This window comes from Apodemus sylvaticus, chromosome 6 (assembly GCF_947179515.1).
Source record: "Apodemus sylvaticus chromosome 6, mApoSyl1.1, whole genome shotgun sequence".
NCBI lineage: Eukaryota > Metazoa > Chordata > Mammalia > Rodentia > Muridae > Apodemus > Apodemus sylvaticus.
The window spans coordinates 38,740,434-38,758,349 of record NC_067477.1 but is presented as its reverse complement, the minus strand read 5'-3'; the positions used below and the strand labels follow the sequence as shown (position 1 = coordinate 38,758,349).

At 45.0% G+C, this 17,916-nt stretch overlaps 1 protein-coding gene across 4 annotated transcripts in view; it reads right to left on the bottom strand.

Moving 5' to 3' along the window:
- Nucleotides 1-17,916, bottom strand: part of Zfyve1 (zinc finger FYVE-type containing 1) — a 54,587-nt gene that overhangs the window by 29,366 nt on the left and 7,305 nt on the right. The gene's annotated exons all lie outside the window — the stretch shown is intronic.

Below are 17,916 nucleotides of genomic sequence, written 5' to 3'. Positions count from 1 at the left end.
CTAAAACCGGGGCATGAAGCGGTGTGATGATTTAAAGCTGCAGCTGCTCTTGGACAGAGCCGGAATTTGGTTCCCAGAACCTGCACTGAGGGGCTCCTGTCTGTGACTGCTCCAGGGGGTCAGATGCCCTCTTCTGGCTTCCATAGGCCCCTGCATTCTGCAAACACACACACACACACACACACACACACACACACAGCATCACACAACTGAGAAACAAAACTTTAATGAAGAGCTCAAACTGTAAAGTTCTTAGAAAGCATGTTAGCTGCTGGGTTAGCCGATGGTTTCTAAGAAGAAAGGTAAGCTGATAGCTTAGGACCATGTTCTACAAAGCCGCCAAGACAGTGAGCAGATGAGCGGGAGGGACTCCCAGCTCAGTGATTAAGCACTGGCTGCTTTTACCAGACCCAGGTTCAGTTCTCAGGATCCTTGAAGCAGTTTAGAGCAGTCTATAACTCCAGTTTCAGGGGCTCTAATACCCTCTCTGGCCTCCGTGGGCAGCAGACATGCATGTGGTACATGGACACACACACACAGACACACACACACACACACACACACACACACATATATACATATACACATACATACATACATACATACATATATATATACACATACATACACACACACACACACACACACACACACACGCACAAGATACCCACATATAAAATAATAAGAAATTCTATTTCTAAGTTTATATCCAGCAACTGAAAACAAATGTCTACATAAAACAAATGTCCTCTCCATATATGAATATAAACAGCAGCATCAGCCACATCAACCAAAAAGCCAAAATAGTCAAACACCCGTCAACTGGTGAATGCGTGAGCAGACTGTGGTACACCCCACAATGGCTGTCATTTAGCCATGAAGAAGGATGAGCCTTTTCCTAACCATCAGTGCAATTCACAACTATCATGTTTACCTTTAAGTCATTTCTTTACAGTGTCCTGACTTTGATCTGATTCTGTAGAACTTTCCGAGCTGTGTGCTGAATGTGGGTGTGTCTGCCATGGCACACCATGGAGTCAGAGCGCCACCTCAGGTGTCAGTCTTTGCCACACCATGTTTGAGACGGGGGTCTCCCTGTTCTTCATCCCTGCTTTACCAGGCTCACTAGCCTGAAGGCTTCCAGGGGTCTCGGGTCCCCGCCTTCCATGTCACCACGCAGCACAGATGACAGATGCACACTACTGTACGTGGATCTGAGGACTCAGATCCTCAGACTTGTGCAGCACATGCCTTACCCACTGCTGATTTAGAAAAACACACACTGCTCACAAATGTCCGCTGACCTAGGGTTGGGCGCTCGCTAACTGTGCTGCTTCTGAACTGACTTGTTTGACTGGTGAGAAACAGTCTGAAAGAAGCTTTGAGGAGGAATCACATCTGAAGGATCATCTGGATAAATGTATCATAAATCATCTCAACTACCTTTTTCAGTGGGAAAAGTAATTATAAGGCATATTCTCCTCAGACTCATGCTAGTCTCTTATCTAAATCCCACTTACAACAACCTTTTACTGAATCAGAAAGTACATGAAATTAACATGATCACATTTGTCCTCAGGAGTTTTTCCAGTTTTTTTTTTTTTTGGTTTTTTGGGATTTGGTTTTTGAGACAGGGTTTCTCTGTATAGCCCTGGCTGTCCTGGAACTCACTCTGTGGACCAGGCTGGCCTCGAACTCAGAAATCTGCCTGCCTCTGCCTCCCAAGTGCTGGGATTACAGGCGTGAGCCACCAACACCCAGCGATACAGTTCTAATTAAAAGAATTCATAACATTTTGTAGTATAAACTATTTTTATTTGCAATCCAGTACTCTAAATATGTTTATGAAGTAGACACATGACAGTTTTGTACACATGTAATGGAGAAACAATAACTAAAATTGTTAAAATAAAAATATTTTCCCTATGAAAATAATAAAAACTGACCGGGGGCACAGTTGTGACCATCTATAATCTTGTTCCCTGGCAGACTGAGATAGAAGGAACACTTATTGAAGACCAGCCTGGTCTAAGATGTAGAAAGTTTCAGGCTAGCCTGGGGTAAAAGTGCAAGTCTGCTTGAAAAACTTATGTATGTATTTATGTATGTATGTATGTATGTTTGTCAAGATGGCTCACTGGAGCCAGGCACAGGGATATAAGCTATAAACTCCAGCACTTGGGAGGCAGGCGGATTTCTGAGTTCGAGGCCAACCTGGTCTACAGAGTGAATTCCAAGACAGCCAGGGCTACACAGAGAAACCCTGTCTCAAAATTGCCAAGAAAAAGAAAAGTTCATCAGCTACAAGCACTTGCCCACTGTACCTGAGTTTGACCCTAGGACCCTCAGCAAAAGAAGGGAACTTCCCAAAAGTCATTCGTGACTTCACAACATTACTGTGGCACAGGTATACCCACATACATTTATTACACATACACAATAATAACACAAAATTTTCAATAAGAATTTCATCATCATCAAAACACTTAGACAAAAATGTCTAAAAACCTATGACATAATAAAAGTAAACAAACAGGCTAGAGAGATGGCTCAAAGGTTAAAGGACCCGGGTCCAATTCCCAGCACCCACATGGCAGATCACAACTGTCTGTAACTCCAGTTCCAGGACAGCCAAGGCTATATGGAGAAACCCTGTCTCAAAACAAAGTAAACAACTATTGGTATTTGCTTGTCATACTAAAAGAATAAAAAAAAGTACCAACCCATGCTAAACATGACTACAGAAATATGAGACTGAGTGAAAAGAACTGGACAGGATGGCCAGATACTGCGTCGTATGTCCAGGACACCCACCTCCTAAGGCAGAAAGGAGATCAGTGACTGCCAGGAGGCCAGAAGAGGGGGGACAGGGAGAGGCTGTTGTTAAAGGAGTCTCTGCTCGGGGTGATGGAAATGTTCTAGAACCACAGTGTTCCGGGATGCAGGTTTTGATTATACTAAATGCACTCAATTATCTAGTTCATTATTTCCTTCATGGTGCTGGGAACAGACTAGGTGTGGGATTTCAGTGACCCGCACCCTTTAAAAGAGAATCTAGACTGAGGGTCACATTTAGTAGTGCAGGACTCTTTTTCCATGTACAAGGCCCCATATCTGATCCTCACACTGAAAAGGCATCTTTTAAACACAATAAAGGGTGGTTTGTGGTGTGTGAGTTCCATTTTAGTAAAGCTGTGATATTTTAAAAGTTTACTGTTCTGACTTCATACATTCATAACCCCATGACAACTGAAAGGACACACAGGGGTGATGGCTAACTTGCTGCCATCCTGGGTACCAGAGGCATTTTCTCACTTCCTCAGACACCTCATAAGTGCTCTCAAGGGCCAGCACTCACAAATGCATGCGCACACACGCATGCACGCTCTCTCTCTCCTTCCCTCGCTCCCTCCCTCCTTCTTCTCCCTCTCTCTGTAAATAAAATGTTGGGTTTTTTGTTGTTTTTTTTTTCCAAGACAAGGTTTCTCTGTGTAGCCCTGGCTGTCCTGGAACTCACTCTGTAGACCAGGCTGACCTTGAACTCAGAAATCTGCCTGCCTCTGCCTCCCAGAGTGCTGGGATTAAAGGCATGAGCCACCACAGCCCAGCGGGTTGTTTTTTTTTTTTTTTTTCAAGATCCAGAATAGAGCTCCAGAAAGCTCAGGATCACCATCTCAGGCTGCGGAGCCTCTATCACACAGGTCTCCTCTAGCTCCAGCAGTAACAAGCCTTTACAATTTCTTTCAGCATCAGAGGAAAGCACAGCACTTAGGACACAGCAGGAACACAATGCTACAATGTGAATCCCTCTTCTGCCCCACCCCACCCAGACCTTCCACAGAGCTGAATGCAGCAGCATTTGATCAGCTTGGGACCGGGCTACTTGAACTACCTGATAGCTCTAAGATACAAGAGATCCAAAAGCTACTAGCATGGTACCTCAAATCTGTAATCCCAGCATAGAACAGGTGTAGGCAGGAAGACACCTGGGCTATACAGCAAGACTGTCTCAAAACTGAAGAACTCCTTCAGTGGCCAGGTGCAGTGGCATGGGCCTCTATCCCAGTTCTGGGAGAAAAGGGACAAGTGAATCTCTCTGAGGCCAGCCTGGTCTACATGGTGAGTTCCAGGGCAGCCAGGGCTCCAATATAGTGAATCCTTGTCTCAAAAAAACAAACCAACAAAAAAAATTAAGTGACAAAGAGCAGTCCATTTGGACCAGGGTCACTCAGCCAGTCTGATTCCAAGTTGCTACGGTGGCCAGCAAGACACAGACAAAAACCCCATAAACTTCAGCTATGAAGGGCAGCCAGCTCAAACAGTCCTGAGGCAAGAAAGCCTAAGCCTTCAGTGTCTCCCCAGAAAATCTACCTCATCAACCCACAAGCAGCAACTGGTATCTACAACAGTCTTGTAGGGGCAGAATTGTTTCTAGCTTAACAGTAAATGTTCCTCAAATGATGTACATAATAAATAAACATGCTAAATGCTTACACACCCCTGTAATCTCAATACAAGGCAAAGACAGCAGGAGGCTCTTGAGTTCAAGGTCAGCACAAGCTAAGGAGTAAAATCTATCTCAAGATAAGAGAAAACAAAGTAAACGCGCGCAAGCGCGCACACCTCTGTATGTCTGTGTATATGTATATAGGATAAAACTAAATCTGGAATAGTATCGGTATTTAGTATCCTGAGACATACTAAACACATACGCTTTTGTTGGGTGGATCTTCTGGATCCGGTGGTCTACGAGCAGTCAGCAGGTGCTAGTGGCTTTTCTCTCGTGTAAAGCAAGAACATAACCATTTTGACCTCCACTGGCTAGCGAGTGCAGAGGCTAATTAAATGAACAGATGAGGAAAACCTGCTTGGCAAACAGGAAGGCAGGCCTGGCCCTCCTGTCTTCCACATTACTTTGCTCCCTGGTAACGCTACTAAACAACCTATGGATAACTTTTCCTGAGCCAGAAAGGGCTCAGTTGCCCTCATTTAGGTGGCAGCAGGATGGGTTTTCACACTAGGAAAAGCAAAGATGGAGGAAGGGGCAGGGCTCGAGGCTGAGGCTGGAGGATCAGGGCTGCAGAGGAGCTCTGGGTTAGTCACAACTGCCTGGTGAGACCACATCTCAAAAAGAAACAAGAGCTTCCCTTTGGTAAGGAAGGAAAGAAGGCTCTGGAAGGGCCACGGCCCCAGCGCTCTCATCAGTCTACTTACACAGCTCCCCCCATTTCTGAGGTGAGCTGTCCTGGTCTCCCCACCCAATTCTGACTGGCTGAAATAATAGCCCTTGGCCCTGAAACAACAAAACAAAAGCAGGAGCAACATCACCTTTGCTCCTCCTGGAGCCTGGACTCTTAGAGACCTGGGCAAGTCAGCGCTCGGCTCCACCCAGAGCTGAGCAAGGGCAGAGCCTTGAAAGAGCTACTCCACCTGGAAGCCTCCAGGGCATTAGATAAGAACTGGTGGCCCAGCCCTGGAGGGACTCAGGGCATGGCCTAAGATAAAGTCCAGTCTAAGATAAATAGCAAAGGGCACAGCCCAGTGCATAGCACCCAGAGAGAGAACAGAAGCCATTATTACTTAGCATCAGCCCACTGGGAAAACATCCAAGTGTGCTGCAAGAGTGACTAGGCCCCGCCTCCTGTCAGCAACTCCGCAGTGAGGCCAGACCCAAACCAGCCCCACCTAAAATCAAAGTTCCTACCGCTTCAATACTTCAAATAACTTCAAATAACTTCTTTCCTCTCCCACTAACCAAAATAAGGCAGTAACAAGAAGTAGTGGCACATGACTTGAATCCCAGCACTTAGGAGGCAGAGGCAAGGGGACCTCCATGAGTTCTAGGCCAGCCAGGGGATACACAGTTAGACTGCCTCAAAGAGGGTCAAGGAGTCATGCAAGATGGCTCAGTGGGTAAAGGCACTTGCTGCCAAGTCTCAGAAAGAGAGAAAGAAAGAAGGAAAGAGAGAGAAAAAGAAAGAGAGAAAGAAAGAAAGAGAAAAAGAAAGAAAAAGAGAGAGAGAGAAAGAAAGAAAGAAGAAAGAAAATAAGAAAATAAAAATCAAACAAAAGTGCAGTACTGCCAGGCAGTAGTGGCACATGGCTTTAATCCTAGCACTTGGGAAACAGAGGCAGGCAGATCTCTGGGTTCCAGGCAAGCCACAAAGCATTATTAATACAGGTGCTGCAGCTGACTCTTAGTAAAGTGACACCTAATAAATATTAAGCTGAAAGGAACCCAACAAGGGGGCAGTTAAGAGCATGTACTATTATTCTTCCTCCCCAGCACCTAATCAGGAATGCAACCCAGCTCTGCGGGCCCCAATGCCCATAACCTACACTCACATGCACATAGCCACACAGACACACACCAACACAATTTTAAAAAATCAATCTTCCAGAAAGAAACTCAATAGCACCTCTATCTTACCCACTTCTCTCCCCCACTTTCTGACTTACTAAAAAATTTAATTTGTGTAACATTCCAAGTATTTTGTAAAATGAATGAACAGTTCTCAAAGATCCCTACTATTTCTATTTGGAAATCAGAGCATTCAAGGGAGGAAAGCACCAGCCTCTGCTCCAAGAGGGCAACAGCAATGACTCAAAAGACTGCATCTCAGCTGGGCGGCGGTGGCACACACCAGTAATCCCAGCACTCTGGGAGGCAGAGGCAGGTGGATTTCTGAGTTCGAGGCCAGCCTGGTCTACAGAGTGAGTTCCAGGACAGCCAGGGCTATACAGAGAAACCCTGTCTCGAAAAAACCAAATCCAAAAAACCAAAAAGAAAAAAAAAAGAAGAAAAAGAAGAAAGAAAAAGGATTGCATCTCAGCCCTCAGAATGGTTTCAGGAAGCATGCACACAGGGACCTCCCCAGCACCCCTGGGAACAGAAAGGCAGCAATGGAAAGAGCCAAGGAGCTGAGGAGAGGGGGAGGAGCTGCAGCCCAGCCAGGCTCTAGAAGACAAGACAAGGTACCAGGAAGCACTCTAAAGATGCTCAACATGGAGGCTCTGCTAGTCCTGGCCTCTAAAGTAGTTCAGATCTGGACCAGCTATGATCAGACATCCCTCTCAAGTTGGCTAAGCTCTTCTCAGTGCCAGCGGCCCTGAGAAGAATAAAACAGCCCCATCCCCAAGTAAAAACAGCACTATCCAAAGCTACCCAACTCCATCACAATAGAAACCTATGAGAAGTTAGTTCTACCCCATCCAACAAATGATTATTTTATAATTTTCCACTGAGATTCATTACTAAGTTACATAGGCAGTTATTCTCAACACTGAGTTTTAATGATTTGTATTTGTTGGTTTCTAGTTCTCTTTGCGTTCTTATCTTCTTTGGCTGAGTTTAGAGGAAGAGAGCCAAAGAAACCAAGAGATTCTCTAATTACAACTGAGACCAGTACCCTAAAATACAAGTAGAGTTTTTCTATAGTCCAAGCATATATACTAAGTTCACCTTGGACCCATCACTAACCTGATGACGGCCAACCAACATGTACAGACCCAGTGCTACATTTTATTTTCTTGTAGAGGAAGAAAAGAGGTGGAAAGTAAGGAATTTTTCCCTTGAGAAACCCAAAATCATCTCCATAATATTCAAAAGAACAGGGCAGAAGAGTTGGCCTAGCAGTTAAGAGCAGTTGCTGCTCTTCCAGAGAATCTGAGTTCCAGTTCCAATACTCATGTCAGGCAGTTCAAAACCTCCTGTAACTGTAGCTCCAAGGAATCTGACATCAAGCATCCATGGGCACCTGCACACATATGCCATTCACTCACAGGCATGTACTCATAAATAAAAAACTAATACAAATATTTTTAAAAATTGGCCTGAAAAGATGGCTCACCAGTTAAAAGCACTTCCAGAGGACTGGGATTCAATTCCCAGCACCAGCCCCACTTCCAAAAAATCTGGCACCCTCACACAGATAGATATATAGCTATAGATATAGATATATAGATATGCAGGCAAAACACCAATGCTCATAAAACTAAATAAATTTGTTTTCATCTTTTTAAAAACCATCAGGAAAGCCGGCAGTGGTGGTGCACGCCTGTAATGCCAGCACTTGGGAAGCAGAGGCAGGCGGATTTCTGAGTTCGAGGCCAGCCTAGTCTACAGAGTGGGTTCCAGGAAACCAAAAAACCAAAAAACCAAAAAACAAAACAAAACAAAACAAACCATCAGGAACTCAGCGGTAAAGCATGTATGAGGTCCTGGAGGCTCCAATTTTCCCAAAGTAAAAGAACATCAGGCAATGATTTATGTTCACAGTCTAATTTGTATCTTGACTGAATTAAAAAAAAAAAAAAAAGGTCTTTATTTGTATCCTTAAAATATGCAGAGATGGATGAGAGGTTAAGAGCACTGGCTGTTCTTTCAGAGGACCCAGGTTCAATCCCAGCACACACACAGCAGTTCAAAACTGCTACTAACTCCAGTTCCAGGGGATCCGATGCTCTCACACAGACATACATGCAAACAAAACACCAAGGTACATAAAATAAAAATAATCAAATAGGGCTTTACTAAAACTATGTCAAACACATCAATAGTCTAGTCTTAAAGAAGACTCAACAAAAGTTCCATTCCTTTGGATGAGCAGATGTTCTAGATACGGGAGATCACAAAGTTCTAGAAACCCTGCTTCTACATCACAGGAAGGTCAGAAGGTGCACATGCACTCTATCCTAATGGAGTGCACACTTAACTCTGGGTTCACATGTGAGATGGACTTCCTCCTTAGAAGCATAGCCAGTTCCCTATCAAATGTTTTCGTAAGGTGACTAGAGTCATAAGTTTGGCCTCACAAATACTGAGTACATTTGGTAAGGACAAAGATCACTTTCTTCCACTCCACTGTCCCCAAAGTGTCCCATGACCGTAAAGGTCAGGAATTCCCCTCCCATGTCTTATAACTCCAGCAGCGCTGACCCTTGCCTCACAGACACTACCCACAGCTCCTCTGCTGTCCTAGCAGCTTAGACCATAGCCACATAGAAATGAACCACACAGATTCTTCCAAAATAGCTCTTGTCAGCTCCATGATGAATTCCTTTGACATACCCAATTCCCAAGTTCACCTCTCCTTTTATATCTGAATAAAAAGACTTCCAATCCTGAGGCCTGGAAATGCCAACTCAGAGATCTCTCCAAAGGGGACATGGAGCTCCATCTTACAAACTCCATCTAGCTACAACAAGACTAAGAGAAGCACTAGTGACAGCTAGGACCTTAGAAGAAAAGCCACAGACTAGAACACAAAGAAACAGGCCACAAAACAGATGGATGGACAGATAGAAAATGAACAAACAAATAAGAATTAATGAAAATATCACACCAGAAACAGCTGCTGCAATCCCCATCCTGCGCACACCCTTCGCTCTACCACCCTCCTGCTAACAACACGTCCACAGCCCACTCTTCCTAGTCCCAGCTCTCAGTCTCACAACTACAAAGAACTCCTTGTTGAGCGGCAGGGGCCTGGCCTGGTCTGTGCCATTCAATACAGCATGCCTAGCACAACAGGCAATCAGTATGTATTGGAGCAATGAATGTCTACACACCGTGCTCTCTCTAGGGGAAAGGAGAGAGAGTACTATCACCGGGTGGGGTTTGGTTAAACTGGCTCTGCCCATCACTGATGCTAGAAAAATATCGACATCATTTAACTTATATCGGCCTCAATTTTCTCTCTGCGAGGTGAATGGAGGAAAGTGATTTACTACACTATTTCTAATGCTGTGATGCTTATTTTGACTGTCAACCTAACAATCTAGAACCATCAAGCAGAAACACCCTCTAGATGTATCCTCGAAGATGTTTCTAGAGGTTAACTGAGTATGGGTGACACCATTCAGTGGGCTTGAGCTCTGGACTGGAATAAAAGGGAAAAGAGGGATGTGAGGTGAATTAAAAAAAAAAAAATACCCTTACTCCCAGCACTTGGGAGGCAGAGGCAGGTGGATTTCTGAGTTGAGGCCAGCCTGGTCTACAGAGTAAGTTCCAGGACAGCCAGAGCTACACAGAGAAACCCTGTCTTGGGGGGGGGGTGGAAAAAAGGGAAAATAGACCCCCCTAGTGAGGGGCAGACTGACTCTGTGTGTGTGTGTGTGTGTGTGTGTGTGTGTGTGTGTGTGTATTGCTCTCGTATTGATCGAGGGCAGAGCAGGTGGCAGTCCTTCGTTTATCCTACCTTAATGCTTGGTAGCCAAAGCTGTCTTATGCCTAGGACTCACAAAAATCAAATCAAATCCAGGCAGCACAGCACAGAAAGAACAAGACGGACAGAGACCTGAAGACCGCCATGCCACCAAACACATGTGTCAGCTGCCTCCCACTCCTGCTGCCATGTTTTCAAGCACGGCAGTCCTTCTCTCCTTAACATGTCTTTGTCAGGTGCTTTGTCACAGCAGCATACACTAACTGATGCAGCCATTTTCATGACACTTCCCTTCTAATACAAAGATGCACAACATCTAAAGTAAATACACAGCACAAGCTAAGTGCCAGGGCCACACCTAAAACTTTAGTGCTCTAAGAGGCTGATACAGGAGGACGAGCTGAAGACCCTCTCTCCAGAAAAATGTATATACATATATATGTACATATCATAATATAATACATGAATATAGCATAATATACTCATATAACTCAGCAATAAAATTAACTACTTTATAAATTGTACAAACATATGGATGATTCTCAAAAGCACAGTAAGCTGGGTGTACAGCTAGAAGCTTAAATACTCAGGACAGTGAGGCAGGAAGACCATAATCCCGAGGGCGGCCTGCGCCTAGATAACTTAGTGGCGGGGATGGTGACCCAGGACAGGTGGGGGGGGGGGGCGGGCGGGCGAGGCAGTTTTAATTATTTATACATATTATTATTACTTATACATACATACATTGTGTGTGTGTGTTTTATATAAAACTCTAGGACATTTACTTTCTAATCCACAGTGACAAAAAGCAGAGTAGTGACTTTGACCTTTGAAATTGGTGGAAATGGTTTGGGTTTTGGTTTGGTTTGGTTTTGGTTTTTTATCTCCTTTGGTTTTTCAAGATAGGTTTTCTCTGCCCTGTCTTGGAAGTTGATCTGTAGACCAAGGTGGCCTCAAACTCACAGAGATCCACCTACCTCTGCCTCCTGAGTGCTGGGATCAAAGATCACCACCTGGCTGGTAGAAAGGTTTAATGTTTAAAGAAAATTCGTTTACGCATGCTTGTAGCTTACGCGTGTGCCTGGTTCTCTGCTCTAGGAGATTCCCCGGACCTGGAATTATGCAGCCTTGTGAGCCATGGGTGTGCTGGGAACCGAACCGGGGTCCTCAGCAAGACTAAGCACTCTCAGCCGCCCAGCCCCTATGTTTCATGTCTTGACTATGGTGGTCATATATATATATATATGTATGTATGTATATATATATATATATACATACATACATACACACACATTTGTCAGCTTTTTTTTAAAAGATTTATTTACTTTATATATATGAGTACACTGTAGCTGTCTCCAGACACACCAGAAGAGGGTATCAGCTCCCATTACAGATGGTTGTGAGCCACCATGTGGTTGCTGGAAATTGAACTCAAGACCTCTGAAAGACCAGTTGGTGCTCTTAACCACTGAGCCACCTCTCCAGCCCACATGTGTCAACTTATAAAACTACACATCTCAGTAAAGTTGGATTTTGTGCTTGGTTGTGTTTTGTTTTGTAGACAGGGTCTCAACAAGTGACCAGGAATGCCCTTGAACTCCACCCTCTTACCTCTGTCTGCTAAGTTCTGGGTTTACAAGCATGCGACACCATATTAGGCTTATGCGGTGCTGCAGAGGGAGACTTCAAGCATGCAGGCAAGCACTCTACCAGCTGAGCCACATCTCCAAGTTACGAGCAGGCACGATGGCACAGACCTGCAATCCTAACATTTAAGAGGCAGGGGCAGACAGAACTCTGAGTTCAAGATCAGCTTAGTACACACACCAAGTTCCAGGTCAGCCAGGGCTACACAATGAGACCGATGCAGAAACAGATAAATATATAGCACACACACAATTGGTTTTCTATAGGAAGAGAAGAGAAAAAAATTCAAGAAAAACCCAGTATGAAACACAACCTTAAAGCCATTTGTATTGGGTTATACCAACTGTTTTCCCTAATAATGGGAGATTTCATTTCTTAAATTCATGACAAGAAGGAATAGAAGGAAAGGTAAGAAAGGAGAGAAGATGGGGGCTGGAGAGATGGCTCAGTGGTTAAGAGCACTGACTGCTCTTCCAGAGGTCCTGAGTTCAATTCCCAGCAACCACATGGTGGCTGACAACCATCTGTAATGGAATCTGATGTCCTCTTCTGATGTCTCAAGACAGCTACACCGTACTCATACACATAAAGTAAATAAATCCTTTAAAAAAAAAAAAGAAAAGAAAAGAAAGGAGAGAAGCAAGCAGGAAAGTTGGAAAGTTGTTTGCTGTCTGCCTGCCTGCCAGAGAAAGAATCCAGAGCTTATGGAGGTAACGGTGGCCTCCTACTAACCTAAACCCACAGTCACCGGAACCAGAGACTCTACACAAAAAGAGCTATGGATCCTCAAATAACCTCTACTCATTACCAAGAGAACTGGGCATTCCGAGCAGGAGGGCCTCCATCACTCCGCCCAGGCTCACTCGCCTGGAAAACAGGAGTTTTCCTGTGAGAGCATTGGGAGTGGGCTAGGGATGGGGCTCAGTGGCAGAGTAATCGCCCGCCATGCAGAAAGCTCTGGGTTTGATCCGCAGTGCTTCAAGAGAGAAAGGTTTGCACAGAGGGGTTACCCCAACTACTAAGACATACAGCTCAGTAACTGCTTCCACTACAAGGCGGGTGTGATACCTTTGAAAGCTTGGAAAGAAAGGTTATGAAAGGATATGCAATGGTCAGCAGTCATGTGGATGACAGTCACCAGAGAGCAGAGCTTTAACTAGGAAGTGGAGTTTCTAGAGTATTCCTTAACTTCTAAGTTGCTCAGGGCTGTGCTGTTACTTAACTTAAATGTGGGTGTCTGAAAGGAGCAAAGTTAGTTCTTTTAAAGCACCCAGTATCTAGAATCTACCAGAAATGATCTAGTGTCAAGAATAGGTAGGGGGTGGGGAGTCTAGGAGTTACCAGAAAAATCAAGTCATCCTCCAAAGATGGCAAGCCCGTGGTCAGGTTCTTATATATAGCTAGCGTACATCTCCACCCTAAAATTCCAACCACAGCCACACTAACCCACAGATCAGTCAAATGGAACTTCATGACTGATGGACGGATATGGTGGCACACTCTCTTGATCCTTCTACTTAGGAGGCAGAGGCATGGATCTCTGTGAGTCCAAGGACAACCTCGCCTCAAGTTCCAGGTCAGTCAGTAAAATCTATCTTAGAAAAAAAAAAAGGGACAACCAGCCAGTGAGATGGCTCGGTGTGGAAAAGTCATACACTGCCACGCCTGATGACCTACATTTAATCCTGGAATCCAAGTATAAAAAAGAGAATAGCCCAGGCATGGTGGCACACGCCTTTAATCCCAGCACTTAGGCGGCGGATTTCTGAGTTCGAGGCCAGCCTGGTCTACAGAGTGAGTTCCAGGACAGCCACAACTACACAGAGAAATCCTGTCTCGAAAAACCAAAAAAAAAAAGGAAGATCAACTTCTGCAGTTATCCTCAGACCTCTGCCTAAGCATATACCTGCTGCCATGCGCACACAGACACACACACACAGACACTCTCACTAAAGGTTTTGTTTGGTTTTTTGTTTGTTTGAGACAGGGTTTCTCTGTGTAGCCCTGGCTGTCCTGGACCTCACTCTGTAGACCAGGCTGGCCTCGAATTTAGAAATCCACCTGCCTCTGCTTCCCAAGTGCTGGGATTAAAGGATTGTTTTGTTTTTAAAAAAGAAAGGCAAAAAAGAGAGTTGGGAATATAGCTCACTTGCAGACTGTTTAATGAAGCCCTGGTATAGCCCCAGCTCTGCACACTCCAGGCATGGAGATGCTTACCGGCTTATCTCAGGTCTAAGGTAGAAGCGGTCTAAGATCCTCGCTACCAACTGAGTCCAAGGCCAGCCTAAACTTTTATAGCTTAGCTTTCCTTCCCTTCATCACCGTCTCCCCACTAGCTCCTTCTAATTTCTCATCAGCCGTCAGTTAGCACTTAAACATCCACTAAAAATGGTCTCCTAGGAGCCCCCTCCTAAGCAGGCCAGGTCCCCAGCACAGTCCAGCCAGCCACCAGAGCTACACAACCTGCAGGAAAGACCAAGAGAGACACAGCCAACAGACACAGCCCCAGAAAAACACAGAAAGTCAGCTCAGCAAGAAACCTAGCCCTCTACATTAATCCTGGCTCAAAAACCCAGGCACCTTCAAATTCAAAAAGACGGACTTCAAAATTGATGGGGGGTTGGGGCTGGGGTGAAGGTATCGTAGAGGTAACTCAGAACAGATAGGATGAATTCTTAAACAGCTGACTCACTGTGATCTGATGGCTTATATGGGTCAAATTTTAAACAGCCCTGTACTAAACAGAATCGTCACCCAGGTTAAAAGCCGGGAGTTAGTGACCACAGAATGAATTCAAAGCTGAGAACACTCACAAGACCCCAAGCAGAAACTAAAGGCACACATTAGGGGCTCTTTCATGCTTGTCTGTCCAAGACATCCTCAATGCTGTGTTTCCCAGCAATCCCATTAAGTGTGTCCAGTCCACCACCATCACTACACAGAGGAGCTTTTACTTTCTCTGAATAAAGGGCAGGGTTAGGGGAGGCCCTGCCACTCGGGCAATTATTGATTATTATTTTGACCGCGCCAGAGAGTTGTTGGGTTTTATTTTCCTGCCATGGCCCTAAGAAGCTAATGGCAAAATGTATGTATATTCTGACCAGAATCTGTCAGAGGGTAACTCCCCAAGAGCTGCACCAAAGTCAGCTCTTATTCCCTATCCATCTGGCCGTTAGAGAAGAATGGAAAAGTTCAACAATGTAGAAAAGCAGGATTCCTTTTGCTCATGACCTGCTGGCCGAATGGAGTCCTTTGGAGTTTGAACAAGGCTACCTAAACACAGGGTCCTAGAAGCTACCTAGACCAGGAGCCAGAAGACAGAGTAAAACAGGCCCAGGGACCATGTCACAAAAACACACCCGTGGCAGACCCACCCAGCCTGTCAGGATAAAGACTGCACATCCAGTAAGAAAACATCTTTTTCCATTTTTGAATCATGCTAAAATAAGGTCTCTCTTGGTCAATTTAAAAAAAAAAAAAAGCCAAGTCCCAGCATTTTGAGCAGCACTATTCTGGGATGCCAACAAGGGAGGTGGCCAAGCAAAGTGTCGGGTCTTCTTAAAGGACAGGTCTCAGGGAGGTAGCCAACTACCAGGCTGAGGGGAAGGCAGACCTCTCAGCCTGGGTTCCCTGTCACTGAGAAGTCTATGGCCTGGCCACCCAGACACTGTTAGCCTCCTCTAGTCAGCTCAGGAGACGGAGTCCCTGGGCCAGCCGGAGTCTCAGTCAGTGGTCAGTCAACAGGAAGATAAAACATAGTTCTAAGTAGTATGCCTCTCCTAGAGAGGCCACTCATGGAGACTTTATAAAACTGATCAAAGAGGTGAATGCACTAGGGTGAGGAAAAGCCTTTACAGAATCTTTTTAAAAAGAGAATAGAGGCTGGAGAAATGGCTCCGGGTTAAGAGCATCTGTTGCTCTTTCAGAGGAGCTAGGTCTGGTCGCCAGCACCCACATGGCAGCTTACAGCTCGCAACTCTCTCTAACCCTGTGGGCACCAGACGTGCCCATGGTACCATAGACGCACATGCAAACAACATACTCATAAACATAAAATAAAAACACATGAGTCTTAGAAAATAAGGTCACTGGCCTGAATGTTGGAAGAAAAAAAAAGGATGAATGAAGAATGACTTTTTGCTTCTCGTCTTTTCCAATTACTAAACATATTAACAAGATGTCAGACTTCCTGAAGACCCTAAAAACAGCACCCTCTCTCTCCTGTAAGAACCCTAGTCATGCTGGGCAGTGGTGGCGCACGCCTTTAATCCCAGGACTTGGGAGGCAGAGGCAGGCAGATTTCTGAGTTCAAGGCCAGTCTAGTCTACAGAGTGAGTTCAGGGACAGCCAGGGCTACACAGAGAAACCTTGTGGGGGGTGGGGGGAACCCCAGACTAGATAATTTCATTATCTAAGTAGCTGAGGGCTGGAGATATGGCTCAGCAGGTAAAAGCACTTACTACTCTACTAAAGGTCCTGAGTTCAAGTCCCAGCAAACACAGGGTGGCTCACAACCATCTGTAATGAGATCTGACACCCTCTCTGGTGTGTCTAAAGACAGCTACAGTGTACTATAATAATAATAATAACAACAACAACAATAATAATAATAAATAGTAATAATAATAAAACCCTAGTTGCTAGGAAGCTTATTGTCCTAAACTTAAGAGACTTTTGCTAAGGATGCTGCTCTGACTTCTGGACATTATGAACAACCTGTTAGTATAAGTCCTTCATTACCAACTGAACAATAGGTCTATCCTGTTCTCTTCTCAGTCCACTGAGACCTAGAAAACACAGTGGGCAAAATCCCAGAGAGGATGGGCTTCCCTGGCAGGGTTGCTTCTGGGAGGCCAGAAGCAAGCAGGGTGTTTGGTTAATTCTTTGCCCTATCAGCAGCGTCGACCCTCTGGAACCCAGTTGGGCAGCAAGCCTTTATCTGGTAGATCCACTGCACTGTGGAGATTCTGTATCAGATCAACCTTTGGGGTTCTCATCTGTGAAACTCAATCTTCTCCCCAAGAGTAGCAGGCTGGAGACTGTCACACCCCACAAGTGACCTGATCCCAAGAACCTACGAAGCGCCAGTTGACATGACAAACAGGACTCTGAGGATGACTTAGTTAAGGGCTTAAAATGGAAACAGTATGCTGGATTGTCTTGGTAGGACCAGGACCCATACAAAGAGGCAGCAAGAAGGACAAAGAGCAGAAAGGACACGAAAATAAAGCAAAGAAACAGCTGGGAGTGGAAACGTTCAGGGCAGAAGTTCAAGGACAGGGCCCCAAGCCAAAGAATGCACATCAACTCTTACAGCTAGACAAAGCCAGGAGAAACAGACTCTCCTCTCAGCGTCTACAAAGAGCATAGCCTATCAACCCATTTTTAAGACTTTTTTTTTAAGATTTATTTATTTTATGAATATGAGTATAATGTTGCTCTCTTCAGACATATCAGATGAGAGCATCAGATACTATTACAGATGGTTGTGAACCAACATATGGTTGCTGGGAATTGAACTCAAGACCTCTGGAAGAGCAATCAGTGCTCTTACCACTGAGCCATCTCTCCAGCCTCACTTTTAAGACTTTTGATCTCTGAAATTAGATGATAACCTGGAAGGTGGTGGTGGTGCACGCCTTTAATCCCAGCACTTGGGAGGCAGAGGCAGGTGGATTTCTGAGTTCGAGGCCAGCATGGTCTACAGAGTGAGTTCCAGACAGCCAGGGCTATTCAGAGAAACCCTGTCTTGAAAAAACCAAAACCAAAACCCTGTCTGGGGGGTTGGGGAGGAGGAAAAAAAAATCCAGACTAGATAATTTCATTATCTAAGTTTTTACTTATAACTCTATTAGAAAAAATATTCACCTAAAATGAACAAATTCTGTTCCAGTCCACTATTCCCAACTAATGTTGCTGTGATTGATAAACTGCTATTTCCTGGGAAGTGGTCAACATTTATGACTGAAGGAGAAGCAGGGTGCTGGGCGGGCAGTGGTGCACGCCTTTAATTCCTGCACTTAGGAGGCAGAGGCAGGCGGATTTCTGAGTTCAAGGCCAGCCAGGTCTACAGAGTGAATTCTAGGAAAGCCAAGGCTACACA